Here is a 15,070-nt window from a genome sequence, read left to right as displayed (position 1 = left end):
TGCAGCTTCTTTCCTGGATCAAAATCTCTGAGGAATGTTTCCAACACCTTGTTGAATGTGTGGCATTAAAGTAGTTATGAGGGAAAAAGGGGATTGTCATTGTACACAAGTACAATGAGATTCAACGCACAGCTAATCCATATTATTACCTCCTTATAAAATAAACATAAAAGAAAAAAAAATAAGAACCCTAAAATTACACAGTCTATATAAAAAGTAGAAGTGTGTCTATGTCACGGTTCTGGGTCCGTTGGACCCAGTATTTCGAGTTTATTATGTTTTGGTTTAATTTTGCATCATGGATTGTTTTCTTGTTCTCTTGTGGTTGTGATGATCATTATTATTATTATTATTATTATTATTATTAGAGTTTCATGTTTCTGTTATCCATGTTTTAGGAATTGTGGTTTCATGTTTAGTTCAGGTTCCATGTGTCATTCTGTCTGTCTCTCAGTGTCAGGTCTGCGTCTTGGTGTAGTGTTCTCGTTCCCTGTTTTATTGTGAAGGTCTGCGTCTCATGTGAGTGTGTTCAGTTTTACCTCTGTCTCGTCTTGTTGATTATTCCCAGCTGTGTCCACCACCTGTGTGTACTTCCCCTGTGTTTCTCTGTGTGTATTTAAGTCGTGTCCTCGGTTATTGTAGTTGCTGGTCCGTCTGTGTATTCCACCCTGCTTCATCGGTGTGTTTCCCTGCTGCCAACCGCCAACCGCCATCTGTTTCTGCTCGCTTTCATTCATGTTCAGGTTCGTGTTCTGTAGTCAGTTTGTTCCCAGTTTAGTTTAGTCTTTGCTCCGTTCGCCGTTTGTCCATTTCCTTTTTGTGTTTAATAAACCACCCTCACACCTGTACAAGTGCCTGCGTTTGGATCCTCCTTTATTTTCCACACGGCTCATTTCACTCGCCGTGACAGTACGGACCAGCCAGATATGGATCCAGCGGCATTCACCCCACCCACGGAGCTTCGAAAGCTCATAACGGACTCAGTGTCAAAACTAATCAACCTGTGGCTCGAGCATGAGGGAGAAGCGTTTCTCTACGTTCTGGAAGTCAGGCTACAACAGCTTATTTCCGATTATCCCTGGCTGTTGGACTCACTGCACCCGCTCGTACAAAACTTCATTCTCCATGAACTACACCTCCACCCCCCCGCCGCTACTGCTCGCCCACTCGCTTCAACGGAGGACGTGCCGCCCGTACCGCCGGATGAGGAGTTACCCGGCCCGTCGGAGCCGTCTCCACGGAGGAAGCGACGTTCGCGCCGCCGGCGCGGCACCCCACAGCCGGAGTTCAGAACGTCAGAGCAGCCGGCTGTGGTGAGTGAAAGGGACACTGTTGTTGACTCTGTTGCTTCTGTGACTGTAGTTTCTGGGGCAATTTTTTGTGTTTCTACTGAGGATAACAATGATTTCTCACCCATGGCCATAGCTTCTAAGACTGCCTGTTCTGAACCCTCGTTCCATGTTTATGACCGTGTCCGCTCCATTGTCCCATCCTCACTTCCATCCCAGTCAAATGCCAGGCCTGTAACGCTGCCCTCAGTTCAGTCAGCAGCCGCGCTGCCCTCCGTTCAGTCAGCAGCCGCGCTGCCCTCCGTTCAGTCAGCAGCCGCGCTGCCCTCCGTTCAGTCAGCCATTCCACCTCTCGTTACGACTCCACTGCCATCGTCTCCGCTACCTGTAGGTCAGTCTGTAGCCGCTTTGCTGCCTATTGCTCTGTCGCCACCAGTTCAGCTGTCTGCCCGCTCATTTACTCAGCCACCATCCTCACTGTCTCATTCAAAGCAGGGAACACACTTCACCACAATATCTGCTGGTTCTCTTAAGCTGGCCATATCAGAGACAGTTGCTCCCTCTAGGGCCTCCCCAGAGGCTGGGTGTCAGTCACCAGCCAACTCTGGACCCCTAGAGGTCAAGACGCCAGCGCCAGAAGCCTCACCGGAGAACTCACCAGAACAGTCTCAGCTCTCAGCACCCCCTGAGAGTTCAAGTGAGTTCACCCGTCCGCCTCCGTCCTCTGCTGGGTGTATTGGGGAACACTTTCAGCCCTCTGAGGACTGCATCCTACTGTTGCTGCCTGAGTCTAGCCATTGTGCTGCTCAGTCCCAGCCAGTGTCCACACTGGCAGAGGTCTCCGTACCTGCTGCTTCAGTGTCTGTTTCCACTGGAGGGCCAGAGGAGCCCGTCCAGTCTCAAGTCATGTTAGCTGGGGGTTCAGGTGAACCCAGCCAGCGTCCTGCCTCATCAGCTGGAGGGCCTGAGGAGCCCATCCTGCCTCAAGTGTCGTCAGCTGGGGGTTCGGGAGAACCCAGCCAGCCTCAAGTGTCGTCAGCTGGGGGTTCGGGAGAACCCAGCCAGCCTCAAGTGTCGTCTGCTGGAGGGCCCGAGTCGCCCGTCCAGCCTCAAGTGTCGTCTGCTGGAGGGCCCGAGTCGCCCGTCCAGCCTCAAGTGTCGTCTGCTGGTGGGTCCGAGGAGCCCGCCCAGCTTCAAGCCAAGTCAGCTGGTGGGTCCGAGGAGCCCGCCCAGCTTCAAGCCAAGTCAGCTGGTGGGTCCGAGGAGCCCGCCCAGCACCACGCCTCATCTGCTGGGGGTCCTGGAGGACCCAGCAAGCACATCCTCACGTCTGCTGACGGTCTGGGGAAGTTTGTTCAGCCATCACCTGCTGAATCATCCCCTGTGACTTCTACACCGTTGCCTGCATCCACACCACCTCCTGCATCATCACCGCCTGCAGCATCACCACTGTCAGGTTCCGCAGCCGTCCCGCTGCCGTCAGGTTCCGCAGCCGTCCCGCTGCCGTCAGGTTCCGCAGCCGTCCCGCTGCCGTCAGGTCCAGCTTCAGCTCCGCCTTCGTCTGGTCCAGCTTCAGCTCCGCCTTCGTCTGGTCCTGCCTCGGTGCCTTCATCCACGCCTGGTCCTGCCTCGGTGCCTTCATCCACGCCTGGTCCTGCCTCGGTGCCTTCATCCACGCCTGGTCCAGCCCCCGTGCCTTCATCCACGCCTGGTCCAGCCCCCGTGCCTTCATCCACGCCTGGTCCAGCCTCCGTGCCTTCGCCTGGTCCAGCCTCCGTGCCTTCGCCTGGTCCAGCCTCCGTGCCTTCGCCTGGTCCAGCCTCCGTGTCTTCGTCTGGTCCTGCCTCGTCTGGTCCTGCGGTTGCCACACCGCCGTCAGAGCCAGCTCGACCTGTTCCACTTCGCCTCTGCCGGCCGTTTTCCAGGCCTCTAAGTTGGCATCATGGCCTTCGGGGACGGCCTCCGGAAAGAGTTCGTCGCCGCCGCTGGCATCGCGGCCGACCTCCGGACCTGCTCAGTGGCCGCCACTGCCTTCCGAGTGGTCGGCCTCCTGATTGGTTTTGCCTGTGCCGCCGCCGTTGCCGTGTGCACGGTCGGCCTCCGGAAATGTACGCCCGTCGCCGCCGTTGCTGTGTGCACGGTTGGCCCCCTGAACTTTTCATGGACTCTTGTTGAGCTCTAGTGTGGTTTTGTTTTTGATGTGCTTTCCTGCGTTTTTGGTCTCTGGTGCTCCTTGTTTTTTGTTTGGTCTCTGTCCCTCCATCCTGGACCCCCTCCGCCCGCCCTGGTCTGGTGCTTTGTGCTTTTTTGTTTTGGGCTGTCGGGAGCCAGCCCTTGGAGGGGGGGTACTGTCACGGTTCTGGGTCCGTTGGACCCAGTATTTCGAGTTTATTATGTTTTGGTTTAATTTTGCATCATGGATTGTTTTCTTGTTCTCTTGTGGTTGTGATGATGATGATGATGATTATGATTATTATTATTATTATTATTATTATTATTATTATTATTATTATTATTATTATTATTATTAGAGTTTCATGTTTCTGTTATCCATGTTTTAGGAATCGTGGTTTCATGTTTAGTTCAGGTTCCATGTGTCATTCTGTCTGTCTCTCAGTGTCAGGTCTGCGTCTTGGTGTAGTGTTCTCGTTCCCTGTTTTATTGTGAAGGTCTGCGTCTCATGTGAGTGTGTTCAGTTTTACCTCTGTCTCGTCTTGTTGATTATTCCCAGCTGTGTCCACCACCTGTGTGTACTTCCCCTGTGTTTCTCTGTGTGTATTTAAGTCGTGTCCTCGGTTATTGTAGTTGCTGGTCCGTCTGTGTATTCCACCCTGCTTCATCGGTGTGTTTCCCTGCTGCCAACCGCCAACCGCCATCTGTTTCTGCTCGCTTTCATTCATGTTCAGGTTCGTGTTCTGTAGTCAGTTTGTTCCCAGTTTAGTTTAGTCTTTGCTCCGTTCGCCGTTTGTCATTTCCTTTTTGTGTTTAATAAACCACCCTCACACCTGTACAAGTGCCTGCGTTTGGATCCTCCTTTATTTTCCACACGGCTCATTTCACTCGCCGTGACAGTCTATATGTTAGGGGAATTTTCTTAGAGTAATGTATTTAAAGTAACCTTATAATGCATATTACACAGTTGAATAGCACATATTTTTGTCTTCATATTACTTTAATAATCTATGTTTTAGTAGAAAATATAAAAAGTAATTTTAATTCTGACATTTGCCCTGGTTTGTAACCCTAAAGCTTAATGATTCATTTTAGGTAAAACTATTCTGCCCTGTGCAATGGGTTCAGTATTTACTCTCTGGCTAGCACAATGTCTTTAATCTGCAGAAAGGACTGCAGTTTGCTCTGGAAAGCTTCACAAGAAATCATGTGATCCTGAGTGTTCGCATAACCGTGTAAAACAGGTGGTCAGCATCCCTGCTGCATTACACTTCCTCAAGGATTGAAAGGAAGTCGCAAGAGAACAATACTGCAGCAAGAGGACAAAAATGGATGACGGCATCAGACAGAGAGCTCTCTTCTGTAAAGGTAGGATGTTTTATGCTGCTCTTTTTTTCGGTGATATTTCTATTATGTGCATGAAAAGGAAGGCGAGGAACTAGTTTGTGGATCCACGAAGCTGCCTTCTTCAGTGCACCACTCTAGTCTGTAATCTTCCTCTTTTTCTTGTGGCAGAGGGGCGAGCCCCCCCGAGACTATAGTTTGGAAAAGCAATGAAAAAATATAAATTCAGCCCATTCAAACATCAATTGGCAGCATAGGGCTCAGTCTGCCACAAGCAGAAGTTTCCTCAAGAAAGTTCTTTTCATTTTTCTTGCTGTTCAGTCTTATTTTTGTGTTGTGATGAAGCCTTAAATCAATCATCTTAAGTCAGATTTTGAATGCAGAGCTTTTAGCTTTTACTCTAAATTTCTAATTGCTTTTTCACACTGTATTAAAGTGTTTAATACATCAAGGCCAGAAACTGAAGCAATCATTAATACAAAAAGACTGACACTTGTGTGGGGAGAATGAAAACCAAACTCAGTGTTTTCTTTTCAGTTTGCTTTCTATTACTTACATTTATGAAAGTGTTCAAATTGTTCATGTGACGAAGGAGAGAGACAGGAAGTTGGTGGTCTTTTTCAAAATAGCAACAATGAAACAGACTTTGTGAGGAGGGGGATAAATCCCCTTATGTCAAAACGAGTGATTTATGGCCTCTGAGAAAATGATTTATGACCTAGAAAGTAATAATGGAAATAGTAAGAGTTAATGGCAGTCATAATTTTTATAAATATCATAAAGTTATGATATTTTATAACTCGTTAATAATCAATAATTCCCCAAAAATATGATCATGAAAAATATGGAATAGGACTCTGTCATTTTATCACCAAAAATGCCACCTTTTTAGACAGCTGTTTTGTGGGTCTCTGTGTGTGTGTGAACATGTTTTAAACCAAAATAAAATTCTTAGTTAAACCGGTGCTTTACTAACTAGTGAGGATGGGGAGAGTTGGAAGCTGCATGCCCCGATGGAAAACTTTATTACATTTTATTTGCGTTTATTTAATCCGAAGAAGGAAAATCAGAATTAAAGTCCGACTTACAAACGCGGAACCTCAGCGCGAGCGAGGACTGCCGAGAAAGACAGGTGTGTCTTGACACTAGTGATGTTGGAATCATGAACGAATCGTTCAGTACTTGAGAATCACTTTACTGACTCATCCCTGTTGCTGTTAGCAAACTAATTTCATTAGTAGAAATATATCTGGCTGCTCTGAACTGGAAGAAAAAACCCTGAGTAGAAAGCTCACATCAAGACAATAGCTCCTCAGTTCACAGTAGCATCGCTCTGCTAACATGCTAACAACACATTTGAGTGCTCCCCCTCCCTCCTGTGCTGAATCGTAGCGTAAGCAAATCACTCAGGACTCACTCACCCCCTCCCTCCTGGCTCACAGCTTCTTCTTCTTGGTTGGCAACCAATGTTAAGGAGCATTACCGCCCCCTGGCACACAGCTCAGTGGACATTTAGATGAGAAAATATATATTTGACACATTTGAGGAAAATACTAATAAAATAAAATAAAAATAAATGAAATCAATGCTCCCTTTAGAAATTTTTTTTTTTGCTCTTCTTTGCTCTATAAAAATAGTTGTTTTTCTTTTTCTATCACTCAGCATTTGGATTTACATGAAAAGAGAAACAAATTAAGTAAAATTTAAATTCTGTTTTTATTTACACTTTGCAGAGCATCATGTAGCATTTTCACAATTGGGGTTTTGCATACAGCAGTTACTTAAAGAATACAAAAAATACCTTAAGAAATTGAAATTACAGATATGTGGACCCAGTGTAAACACAAATCTCAATGTGAAAAAAGAGGGTTTTCTGTGTGGAGCATGTTCCCCCTGTGTTTGCCTGGGGTCTTTCTCGGTACTCCAGCATCCTCCCACAGTCCAGTCTTAGTTAGTGGAGGGGGAGCTTAATTGGTGATTCTTCATTGTGAATGTGAGAGATCTCTATCTATGTGTTAGTCCTGTGACAGACTGGGAATCTGTCTAGGGTGTGCCCCACCTCTTGTGCTATAATAGCTTGGATAGGATCCAGTGACCCTGGCAAGGATAAGTGGAATTGGTGGATAGATGGAATCTTAAATAATCATATAACGCAGAAAATGATCAATTTAATGTTATATTATATATAAATACATTTTGAATTTAAAAGATATTGTGGCGAGCTCAGACAAGGAGGAGACGGAGGTATCGTTTGGTCTTGCTTCCCCTGAGCTAGCCAGGGAGCACAGCCGTTTATTTACATTCGCAGCAAACACTGCCGCTAGCTAACTGCTCAGCGTGGCAACAACAACAACACAGGGCGCCCTCTGACCCCGGAAGGACACACCGTCGCAGCGAGAGGGCGTCACCTGTCACTATGGCAACATAAACAAAACATAACTGTACAAACAGAACCCCGAACAGCCCTGACCCACTACAATATTATTTAAATTCTTAAACATAATAACCAAGGTTGTGAATTTTAAATCTATGTTTTATAAAAAGTTTCTTCAGAAATAATAAGAATCTTTTTATTCACAGTGAAACACCTGGATAGCTTATTGGAAGAATTGGACTTGAAGCAGTACTACAGAGAGAAGCTATCAAAAAAAAAAAAAAAAAAAATCAAGATGGCGCCGGTGAGGTCGGCTGCCGTCACAACTGCTCCGACCACCTTTTCTTTGTCTTTGTTTTTTAAGTTAGTTTCCAGCGTCTCTAAATCGGCAAAATCATCACCATTGGGTACATTAGGTATGACAGTGACACTCTTGTTTCTATTGGTATACAATGTACTCACAATTCGAAGTTTTTAACACCGGATCCGAGCTGGCCGAGTGAGATCTTGAGGGAGAACAAAGGGAAGCGGCGGCCTAGAGGGAAGCGAGCCGGCGTCAGGAACAGGCTGAGAGCTCGTGCACACCGCACACCTCTGCCTAGCATCCTGCTCGCCAACGTCCAGTCACTGGAGAACAAGCTTGATGACCTCAGGGCCAGGATAAAGTTCCAGAGAGACATTCGGGACTGCAATCTCCTGTGCTTCACCGAGACATGGCTGAACCCAGCGGTGCCGGACCACGCCATCCAGCCGGCCGAGTTCTTCTCGGTTCACCGCATGGACAGGACACGGGACTCGGGGAAGTCAAGGGGAGGCGGCGTGTGTTTAATGGTGAACAACAATTGGTGCAACAGTGCGAACGTTGTTCCTCTCACACGCTCCTGCACACCAAATCTGGAACTACTGTCCATCATGTGTCGTCCTTTTTATCTACCTTGGGAATTTACATCGGTCATTATAAGTGCCGTTTATATTCCACCACAAGTGGACACGGTCACCGCCTTATGCGAGCTGCATGAGGCACTCACACAGCACCAGACACAACACCGGGACGCTGCGCTTATTGTGACGGGGGACTTTAATAGTGCCAACCTCAAACGCACAGCGCCGAACTTTTATCAACACATCACCTGCCCCACCAGAGGTGAAAGGACACTGGACCACTGCTACACTACGGTCAAGGACAGCTACAAGGCACAATCTCGCCCTCCGTTTGGCAAATCCGATCACGCCGCCATCTTCCTCATGCCAAAATACAAACAAAGGCTGAAACAGGAAGTTCCGGTTCAGAGGAAGGTCGCGCGCTGGACGGATCAATCGGTGGCCGCGTTACAGGACGCACTCGATGACGCAGACTGGGACATGTTCAGAAACAGCTCCGATGATGATGTCAACGTGTTTACGGAAGCGGTTGTGGGATTCATCGGGAAACTAGCGGATGATACCGTGGAGACAAAGACTATCACAACGTTTCCCAACCAGAAGCCGTGGGTGGATAAAACCATCCGCGACGCTCTGAGATCCCGCACCGCTGCCTACAACACGGGACTCACGACGGGGGACATGGACCCGTACAAAGCCGCGTCATATAACGTGCGAAAGGCGGTGAAAGAGGCGAAGCAGCGCTACGGGAGGAAACTAGAGTCACAACTCCAACAGAGTGACTCTAGGAGCCTGTGGCGGGGACTAAGGACAATAACGGATTATAAAGCACCAACAACCGGTATGACGAACGCGGCCGTGACTCTGGCAGACGAGCTGAACACTTTCTATGCTCGCTTCGAGGCTGCAGCTAAGGACTCCAACGATGCTAGTGCTAGCGGCGCTAACGGCTGCAGACAGGAAGATACTGCCAGCACCGGAAACGTGCTCGTCATCTCCGAGCATGAAGTAAGGAGAGCCTTCAAGAGAGTGAACACCAGGAAAGCAGCAGGACCAGACGGCATCCCAGGTTGTATCCTCAGAGACTGCGCATACCAGCTAGCTCCTGTGTTCACTGAGATATTCAACATCTCTTTATCTCAGTCGGTGATCCCCACATGCTTTAAAGAGTCCATCATTGTTCCTGTCCCGAAGAAACCCCACCCTGCTTCTCTCAATGACTATCGCCCTGTAGCCCTCACCTCAGTAGTGATGAAGTGCTTTGAACGCCTGGTCAGAGACTTCATCATTTCTTCACTACCAGACACACTGGACCCACTACAGTTCACTTACCGTCCAAATCGTTCCACAGACGATGCCATCTCTCATCTCCTCCACACATCACTTACTCACTTGGACACTAGAAGGGGGAATTATGTTAAAATGCTCTTCATAGACTACAGCTCTGCATTTAATACCATAATTCCCTCCACACTCACCACCAAGCTGGAGCATCTGGGACTCAGCTCATCTATGTGTCAGTGGATCTCCAACTTCCTAACTGGCAGACCACAGGCAGTAAGGATGGGCGGACATATCTCAGCCTCCACCACTCTCAGCACTGGAGCCCCCCAGGGGTGTGTTCTGAGCCCCCTGCTGTACTCTCTGTACACATATGACTGTGTGGCCACTACCAGCTCCACCACCATCATCAAGTTTGCTGACGACACCGTCGTGGTGGGCCTGATCTCTGATAACAACGAGACGGCCTACCTGAAGGAGATTAGGAATCTGGAGAACTGGTGCCAGAGGAACAACCTCCTTCTAAACGTCAGTAAGACAAAGGAGCTGATAGTGGACTTCAGCACTAAGCAGGAGAGGAACTACCAGACCCCTGTCATCAACGAGTGCCCAGTGGAGAGAGTGGACAGCTTCAAATACCTCGGAGTTCACATCACGCAGGACCTGTCATGGTCCTGTCACATCAACACCGTGGTGAAAAAGGCCCGTCAGCGTCTCTACCACCTCAGACGCTTGAGAGACTTCCAACTGCCCTCCAAGGTGCTCAGGAACTTTTACTCGTGCGCCATAGAGAGCATCCTGACGGGAAACATCTTAACCTGGTTCGGGAACAGCACCATGCAGGACAGACGAGCTCTACAGAGGGTTGTGCGGTCAGCTGAGCGCACCATCCGCTCCGAGCTCCCTGACCTGCACTCAATCTACAACAGGCGGTGCTGGACCAAGGCCAGGAAGATCGTGAAGGACCTCAGCCATCCCAACAACGGACTGTTCTCTCTGTTGAGGTCAGGAAAGCGATTCCGCTCCCTGAAGACCAACACAGAGAGACTGAGGAGGAGCTTCTTCCCGCAGGCGATACGGTCTCTCAATCACACCACCACACAGTACTGACCCACACATATAGTTCTTACACACACTGGACATTCTGGACATTGTTTTTCACTTCATCACTTAATCACTTTAAGCATATTTGCACTGCACAGGACACTAAATAATGTGGATTGCACAACACTGGTCATTATATTCTTCATTTCCAGTTAATACTTGTACAGCTGCTGTTATTGTGTGTGTGTATGTATATATATATATATATATATATATATATATATATATATATATATATATTTCTTCATACATTCTTATATAGTTCTATACTGTGTATTGTGTATTTGTTGTACAGTTATTTTATTTTTCAACTTTAATTTATATATTTTATTTTATTCCTTCCTAGTTAAATTTACCCTTTTTAATTTTCATATTTATTTCCTATCTTATTCATAGCCTTTTCTTTTTTTCTTTAGGTCACGAGCAGTTGTCTAAGCATTTCACTGCATATTGTACTGTGTATGACTGTGTACGTGACAAATAAAATTTGAATTTGAATTTTTATCACTCAGCAGAATACTTGAGATTGATAAGAAGATCATCACTGATGAACCTGCCAAGTGTAAATCAGACCTTCCATGGTATTTTCTAAAGAAATTAATGATGTTTAATGTCACTGCTAGGAATGCGAAATGTACAGCAGAATCTGATTCAAGCGGTGATGATGAAACAGGGAGTACAAATATAGATCTTGAAAATATGATCGACAGTTCAAACAAAGGCAACATGGTGAACCCGCTCAACATAATCACTGCTCTCTTTCTGTGTTCTGATGGTTTTCTACAGCAGGAAATGGCACTAAAAATGTCCATGTGTCAGTTCTCTGTCCCTCTGCTGCTTCCTAATTGTGACACAGGACAGTGCACATTCATGCTGTGGGCCATGAGAGATATTGTTAAAAAGTACAGACCTCAGTCTCTTTCACAGTCAAAGGGCTTCATTGAAGAAAGAATCGTTCTCTCTGAACTTCCAATGGTCTCTTTTGTCAGACTCGGTGAGTGCTCCTTGTCCAAGTCAGAGATTCTCAATAAACTTCTTAGCAATGACCAGCAGTACCACGACACCTTTGTTCACCACAACATGGAGTGTGGTGACAGTCCAAGAAGAATTTCCAACGGACTGACTGAAATTACTTGGTATCTTCCTGGTGGAAACACAAACATTGATATTTTCGGTCAGCCAGTGGCTGTAGCTAACCTTCGTGGGGACATTGCTTCATTTGAAACACAATACTCCTTTTTGTGTCAGACATCTGCAGCAGTTTTTGTTTTCTTTGAGCATTTGGATTCTGAGTCTGTGTTCAATCTTCTTAAAAGCCAGAACAAAAACGCACAGATCTATGAGAGAGGCCAACTCAGTTTAGATGTTTTGAAAAAACTTGCAACTCAGTTGGATTTAACTGAAAACAACATCATTATTAAGACAAAGCAGAAAAATGATGCTGACTTTGTAAAAGATTTGAGGAAAACTGTCAGAAATGTGATTGAGAAATCAGAGAGGAAGATGAAAATAGAGAAGATGGTGGACGTTGCTCATAAACTGGGAATCCTGGTTGATGAAGACTCTCCAGAGTGCCAGACTGCAAAGAAAAATGCAAAAACCATCACTGAAGAAATTCAAGACATCCATAAATATAAAGAAGATCAGCTTCCCAGGCAACACCAAATATGGAAAACACTGACCCTGTTAGAGAAGGAAGAGTTTCGACTTCGAAATGTTGGGTCTAAAAATATAGAAGACTACAAAAGTGATCTTCAGAAACAGAAATATGAACTGCGGAAAAAGCAGAACTCTTATGAGATGTCAACAGCTATGACAAACTTCATCAATGGGATATCAAGCCGAGGAACAGAGAGGCTTTATTTCCTGAAATGGATGCGAATGAACCTCGATAATGTGTCTCGTATAAAACTGTCTGAACTCAGGGAGAAATATAAAGAAAAATGCAAAAACTCTGAGAACAAAGAGGAGATCAAAGAAATTGACAGACAAATTTCCAACAGCTCACTGGGGACTGAACACTTCTTCCGTGAAATGGGTCAGATCTATGAAGCTTCACTGTCTCTACCAAAAACAGACAGATCACGTCAACAATTGCAGCATCTGCCCAAACTGTGTGCAGAGCTGTTGCTTGATGGATTTCCTCTTGAGCTTGTAGATGGAGATGCATCCAACATCCCTCTCAGATGGGTGAGTGATGTTCTCTCTCAGCTCAGTGACCTGGTGTCTCCAAAGAAAAAAGGAAAGAAGAGAAAGATATGAGTAGTCACAGTTCTTGGAGTTCAGAGCACAGGAAAGTCCACTCTCCTTAACACCATGTTTGGAGTGCAGTTTGCAGTCAGCAGTGGTCGATGTACTCGAGGTGCCTTTATGTTGCTCATCAAAATCAATGAAGACATGAAAAAAGTCCTAAACTGTGACTTCATGGTGATCATTGACACTGAGGGCTTAAAGTCACCAGAACTTGCACAACTGGACAACAGCTATGAGCACGACAATGAGCTTGCAACACTTGTTGTGGGGCTAAGTGATGTCACCATAGTGAACATTGCAATGGAGAATTTAATTGAAATGAAGGATATCCTACAAATAGTTGTGCACGCTTTTCTCAGGATGAAGGAGGTGGGCAAAAAGCCTAAATGTCAGTTTGTTCACCAGAATGTGTCGGATGTTTCAGCCCATGATAAGAACTTACGAGACAGGAAACTGCTCCTGGATCAGTTAAATGAGATGACTCAGGCAGCAGCCAAAATGGAAAAGAAAGAGGGGAACAAGAGCTTCACTGATGTGATGGAGTACAGTCCAGACACTGGGAACTGGTACATTCCTGGACTCTGGAATGGAAACCCACCAATGGCACCAGTTAATGCAGGATACAGTGAGGCTGTATATGAGCTCAAGAAAAACATCATCTAACTAGTGAGAAATTGTGAGTCATCTGCTAATGATATCATGGAGTTTAAAGAGTGGGTGAAAAGTCTGTGGAATGCAGTAAAGCATGAAAACTTTATCTTCAGCTTCAGAAACAGCCTCGTAGCTGATGCATACATGAAGCTCTGCACACAATTCAACATTTGGGAGTGGGAGTTCAGAAAAGAAATGTACACCTGGGTAAGAAACGCAGAAACTAAAATTCACAATTTTGGTACCATTGCAGCAAAATCTGAAACATCTGACATGAGAGAATTTCTCAGATCTTTGAAAAGTGAAGCCTCCACAGTGCTGTCTGCATGGGAGACAAAGATTCTGAACAATGTGACACAATATTTCAAGCAAACAGAGGGTCATGTGTATCTGGTTGAAGGATACAAAGAGGAATTCTCAAACAGTGCAAAGATCCTTCGTTGTGAAATAGAAACTGGTGCAATGTATCAGCTTGAAGCAGCAACAGGAATCAGACAAGGAATGACAGAAATTGATAAAATCAAAAACAATCATACAAAAGCGATTGAAAAAGCTGTGCGTGCATTAATTGATAAATGTCGAAAGAAAAAAGTCCAAATGACAGACGCAGAGTTGGACAAAGAGTTTGAGAAGATGTGGAAGGAAACTTTAGAAAAACTGTCTTTCTCTGAACAACAAACCTCAAATGTCACAGACAGAGTGTCCTACTGTCTGAGAGAAAATCTGAAACATAAGGGGAGCTGTGCAAATGAGTTATTAAGTGAATGGAGTCTGCAAAGTTTTGGAAAAGAGTCTTTCAAATATACAGCTGAAGGATCTTGATGCTCATAGCAGAAAAAAGTCTTGATGAGGCATACAAGTAACTACTCGTATTGCTCCTCATTTCCTTCTGCTGTACACAAGATATCGCAGATGTAGTTTTCATGATATTGAAGAAAATGCCTCAATATTTTCCAAGACAAAAGTAACATACTCTCAGTACACAGAAAATTTACCAGTGTGGAACTCTTCCCCTGAGTTCAATTTAACTGAATTAATGAAAAATAATCTGATATCAAATATATGTTTTGTATGTGTTGTTTTTCTTCTCTTTTTTTTTTTTTTTCGTAATTGATATATTCACATTTCTATTATGGATAAGTCAGTTTTCTTCTTTTTTTCAATAACAAAGTAAAAAAAAAAAAGACTCAGACTTTATAAATAATTTGTGTACACTTACACAAATAGCAAACAGTGGATCAAACTGTGTGTTATCTACAAAAAATAAAAAAAATCAATTGTAGTCTGTAATTCAATCCACCATCCCTCAGAGCCCACTTCAGTCTAACTATCTTTTCACAGCATGGTTCCCTGTGTACGATAGGTTTATACACAGGGAGAAGGTAGACCAGGTTGTGAATTGATCCTGATGAGCTATATGCCTTTTTTGTGTAAGCACACAGTATATTCAATGCTTTAATGTCTCTGGTTGGGTGTGTTATCAAAATGAGACTTTCTATTGTGTTTTATAAATTGCAGTGACATCAGATCAATAAATCTGGGGAAAAAAATAACATGTATTTTTCTTGACATCTCGTATATTTCATCATCTGTTTTATAAATTAGTTTCTTATTAAATAAGGAAAATTATGTGAAAATTCATCCTCCCTGTTCTCTAAGGCTACGTCCACACGTACACGGGTATTTTTGAAAACGGAGATTTTCCGTTTTCATTTTAAAA

General features: G+C 45.1%; 1 pseudogene; it reads left to right on the top strand.

Moving 5' to 3' along the window:
- Positions 1-1,014: 1,014 nt before the first annotated feature.
- Positions 1,015-13,364, top strand: LOC146391017 (up-regulator of cell proliferation-like; annotated as a pseudogene).
- The last annotated feature ends 1,706 nt before the right edge of the window (positions 13,365-15,070 follow it).

The sequence above is a fragment of the Perissodus microlepis genome, chromosome 3 (assembly GCF_051167445.1).
Source record: "Perissodus microlepis isolate ML-2025 ecotype Zambia chromosome 3, ASM5116744v1, whole genome shotgun sequence".
NCBI lineage: Eukaryota > Metazoa > Chordata > Actinopteri > Cichliformes > Cichlidae > Perissodus > Perissodus microlepis.
The sequence above is the reverse complement of the archived record's forward strand: the minus strand, read 5'-3'. Positions and strand labels throughout refer to the sequence as shown.